A 5,581-nucleotide genomic window follows, 5' to 3' on the forward strand; every position below is an offset into this window, starting at 1 on the left:
ACTGCTTTGAATCCAGAGCTTCAAGCAGGCTTACAGGCTCCAGAACACACAGCAGATTTACTTTCCTGCCTGTGAAGGCAGAGGTGCCACTGGGCAAAACCAGGGCTGCTCTGGGCTATGGGAGCACCAGCACAGAGGGATTTTTCGACCTAGACCAAATATATTTGTGTTAATGACAAATTAGCAACTTGCTCATTCTGAGCAGCTTTACTTCCTTTTTTCTTTTTCTTCATTTTTCAGGTTTTCCTTCCTGGGGAAAAAAAAAAAAAAAAAAAAAAAAAAAAAAAAAACCAAAAACTGTACCATCTAGGAACTGTTCTGTTCTTACTAAACCAGTAAATTCCTACTAGAGCAGCTGCTGCAGTTGCACTGCTCCGGGTATTTCTAGCTGAGCTATTCTGTGTTACAGTAATAAAAGATCATTGTGGGCATACGGGTTTGTAAAACCAACGTGATGATCTGTTTTTTGAAGATCCTTAATTTCAACAGTTATTTTTCTTCATTTGATATATTCTCAGGATTCATTTCTCTTGCACTTTTAACACTGTGGGGATTTTATATTTTTTTCTTCTGTTTGGTTTGAGTTCTTTGGGGTTTTTTTGGTTTTTTTTTTTTTTTTTGGTTGTTTTGTTGTTTTGTTTTTTACATGTATCCTTTTTTTCAAATTTCCCATAGCCTAAAATAGAAGCCACTGAGAGTTTGTCACATGGTAATTATATTATAATTATAGGTTTGATTTTTAATTTCGTTTTGGAGGAAGTATGCCTTAACCTCTCACTTAAAAGGACCAACAGCAACTAGAATTTTGAAGCCTGAAGTTTTCCAAACACGGTTAACTTCCAACTACTGAACACTGAATAGAAATTTCCTGTTTCTTCATACATAAAGAGCTTGTTTTTATTTATACTCCTACCTCATCTAAATGTGGAAGCAGTAATGAAAAAGCCACTGTTGAGTGAAGTTGGCCTATGGAAAAATAGCATTTAAAAATATGTATAATAACTTGGGAACTTTATCTATCTAAATGCAAGAATGTCTTGAAACTATTATATATTATGATTAAAAAAGAAGGCTACGCTGCAGTGTGAGTAATAGGAGCAGGAAGAGGTTGCAGTGAAAATCAGCTTTTGGTCCTCTCTGCTGTTTACACAGTGATAGGCAGAACAAAGTGCCTGAATTAGAAACAAACAAACAAGGTTCTACCAGCATCTTCTAATAGCCAAACCTTTGTCATTTAGCCTTCCAGTGTGTAATTATTGTGCTTTTGTGGCTGCCAGTGTTAGTTGATAAGTACCTCAGTGAAAACAGAAGAAAAGTTTCAAAGCATGAATGATTCCTAGGAACCAAACAAAATAAAAATGCATATAAGCCTTCAGGGTATGATGCCTTCTAAATTACATCCCACAAGTATACATTATGCAATTGTATCGATGTCAATAGATACAATGCACTTTGAGATTCAAAAGAACGTGATCTTAATGTGTGTCTGTAGAATACAATAGGTTTTAAAATACAGCTCTATCAAAGATGCAGAGGAATGCCCTCCACCCAGAGCAGGAAACTAGCAGACATCAAAATAAATCACTCCTCATTAGAGATTAAAAAAAAAAAAAAAAAGAAAGAAAAAAAAAAAAAGGAAGAAAAAGAGAGAAGGAGAGGTAATATTCGTACAGAACAGAAATTATTCACTTTGCCGTGTGGTTCCAAAGATACTACTGTTATTACACTTATAAAATTAATGTATCTTCAGCTTTAAACAAGTTGTGTGCTTTAGGTGTCATTGTATGTAAAGAATGCCATATGTAATCAATTGGACTTCCAGAAATGAGTTGCTTACGTGATTCACCCATTAACTCGCTTCCTTGAAAAGTGAAAGAATCACAGATAAAGGAATGTCCTGACATCTTCTTTCTCACATAGCATCTCAAGAAAGGTGGAGGAGGATTTATAAAATTAGCTGCTACAGTATACCAAAACATGAGAAATTTGCTGAGTTTAATCAAATCATGTGAAGAAAAACAAACAAACAGACAGACGTGCTGACATGGAAAATGAAAAAAGAATTTAAAAAAAAAGTGTATTAAAATACGCATTCAATTTTACAATCTTTATTGAAGGTTCAGTAATCCTTCTTTTACAGAAAGTTGAGGTATTTACCTGTTTCTTGCAAACAGACCAAGATAAGAATTATCTCCTTTTTACTTTCAGATTGTGTGTGTTATGTTTTGTCAGACAGTAACTTCCTTATGGCCACTGCAAAAGAAACTTGGACTGCTGCATGATGGTGGACAACACAGAGTGTACCACATGCTAACACCTCACACTTGTATGCCAGGCTCATTACTCACTGGCTATAATTGTAGACCAAGGTTAAATGCAGTCTGGGCAAATACAACACGGATTAACATATAAATCAAATGAAAAATCATCAATTCAATACACATTAATGAAAATACCATTCTACAAGATGTAAAAGACACACAAATACCATAAAATTGCTAATTATTATTATTATTATTATTATTATTATTATTATTATTATTACTTAGTTTAAGTCTTCAGTTAATAAAATTCCTATTAAAAATGTTTTGGCCACTCTCAAGGTCCAGCCCCCAGGTCAAAACAGTATTTGTAAAAACAGCAGAAAGACATTTTCATCCCACTCACCACACACCAACCCACTGGTAATTTGGTGGAGTTAAAAAGGAGAAAAAGAAAAGTGAACTTTTATACACATACTACAAGATGAAAGTAATATAATTAATAAAAAGACATGAACACCACTATATTTCTACAGTGAATGCCAATTATGATCTTGAGATCCAGTTATGTTTGTGGGGATTTTTTTTGTTTTGCTTTTTTTTTTTTTTTTTTTGGTAAAAATGTATGATCTAAATTAATGCTGTTAAAAGCTTGGTTCATTCCTCAGTAGCAGAGGGCTTTCTCACCAAGCCATTCTATTTACTCTCTTCTAATTGTAGTTATTTTCTTCCTGACAGCTTTGAAAGTGGCACAGCACATTTGTACTACTCTTGGTCACAGCAGGGAAACTGCAGAAGATGCTGCCCAATTTCTGTATAATTTGCAGAGACATTGCTAGGAGGTTTAACTGGAGTGCAAATGTTGTCTCCCTCCCAAATTGGATCTTTGCTGACAATCAGAAGATGTAAGCGATGTGAACAGACTGCAGAGTTTAGAGAAATGAAATCTCTTATAGAAACACAGAATGCAGACCAACAGACATTTTGTGTGGAATGTGAACACTACTTTGATAACAGTGTTTGAATATGGAAAAGTAGTTCAGTGTTGAAATGGGTGACCTACAGAAGAAGAGCTTTCAACACTCACACTGAGCTGCAGAATGAACTTTATCAGAAACAGAACTTAAAAGATATTCAATAAACAGTGAAGATTTTGTTATACTTTAAAAAGTAAAAACAACAACAACAACAACAAAATACTAGGTCAGTTTCTTTCAGAAAAATATTGACATTCAATGTCTTTACTTAAAAAACAGAAGAGTAACAGATTATTCACATGGGCTAAATCTGGATTTCCCTATTCCTTTGGGCAATCCTGGCCCAAGTAGAATCTGAGACAGCCCAGGGGCCAGCTTTGCCTCCAGGGGTTTATTTATGTATCAGGGAAGCAGGATTCAGCAACTTGCACTAATATCTTTGGCAGTTTAGTGGTTGGAAACAGGAGATAGCAAGGGAAAACAGAGGTAATAAGCAGAAAACAAGGGAAAATTTGTCTATGTACATTTTCATTTTGAGATACACAAGAGTACTGAAAAATAAAGATGTAATCTGTAATTAATCTGTTCCAGTTTAATGACAGTCATCATTCCCTTCATACTGCAATTATTTTGTATTTCTTACATGCTCATCACAGCACCTTCTTCCCAAAGGCATCAGATACTGTTTATTTCTCTTTGCACAGAAACATAGGTTCCATAAGTTCTAACCCACTAATAGACAGTATTAACTGGTTTGTTTAAACTAAACAATCATTGTAAACCAAAACTAATAGTTTCACTGAAACTAGACCCTCATCTGTAGCCACTGATTCCAATAGGATTTGGATCAGGCCCTAAAACAGGCATGATAGTATCAGTCTCACATCCAGTGGTTGTAGATGATACAGAGACTGAAGTTGCACAGACGTTGTAAGTATTCATTACAAAATGGACAACAAGTTTTTAGATCAAATGCATAATTTACCACAGGGAATGTACATCACCATCTGTGACTGTGCCAGTGTATCTTTGTTTTCTAAGTCTTCTGAGTACATGCGTTTTGACCATCTATTCCAGAGCATTAAAAAAATGATATTAAAAAGTAAACTACACTATTGTTAGCCTAAAATAGCCCAGAACTGTAACTTTTTAATCCATTGGGTTAGCTGATGTTGTTGAGGCTTCTTTTCTTGATGTCAAGATACCAGCATTACAATTTAAGAAGTTATGGTGAGTCATTAGTACCAAGTTAAAAGTGAGATTTAAAAATCCTCAGTAGTGGCATGGAAATTAATAGCAGGTGGAATTCACTGATCTATCTATTGCTTAGTTTGAAAAAAAAAGCCCCAAAGAGTAGAATATGTATTATTTCACACATCAATACATGGTTTGGTTGCTGGGCATTGAAAGAACCTCTCAGTTTAGGGTTTCTCAACAAAAAACTACTGTCTTTGTGATACAAAGCCTTTGTGCTTCAGCTTTCCATGCATGTAAAGAGCCCATGCAGGAGTTCAGGTAATAGTCCAGCATGAGAAGTTTATTTTGAGTGCCTGATCAGGAAGTGAATGGTAAAAATCCTCTGATCTAAAACTTCTCTATTGCTGTCTCTAATTTGCAAATATTTCTCTTTTGCTATTGATCCTCTATACTGAAACTTAAAGGAAAGTGGGGAAAGTCTTTCATACCTAGACAGAGAGCATTTATGTGAGTCAATTAGGGCTTGATTTAGCTTTCCCTGAGATAATCTTAGGGGTTTGATTCTTAAACCACATCAAACAGAACCAATTCAAGGTCAAGGAAAGAGGGAAGTAGGAGAAAAAGGAAGAACTTCAGAGGAGTATTTTTATATACCTTAGATACATGGAAGTTATGCTGTAACACACATCGTTTGTTTCTGATGAGAACCTGTTCAGTTACAGAGTCAATATGAGAAACCACTGACCTCCACAGTTTAAGCAGCATTTATGAAAAATTTACCTTGTTAAATGTAAGCCAGCCCACCAAATGGACTGGTATAAATACATTCCTAAACACAAACATATCAGATTCAGTGGACGAACAAAGTCATATATAGCTCAGTATTAATGAGCTAATTTAAAATATTAGGTGATACCATTTTTTCTGAGATGGAAGTTGTTTAATATTAAAGTTTGTAAAAAATATATTTCTTTAACCTTTACTACTATTATTATCTATAGCTCTCCCACCACAAGATACATTTTATCTAACAGAATGATTATACTGCAGTGTGCAAACAAAGAGCACATAATCAACTGAGAAGAGACAAAAATTAGTGTTTTTAGATTTCTCGACAGTAAAACTAAGTTTGTAGGGTTCAAAGTG

The sequence above is a fragment of the Tetrao urogallus genome, assembly GCF_951394365.1.
Source record: "Tetrao urogallus genome assembly, chromosome: 8".
Lineage (NCBI taxonomy): Eukaryota > Metazoa > Chordata > Aves > Galliformes > Phasianidae > Tetrao > Tetrao urogallus.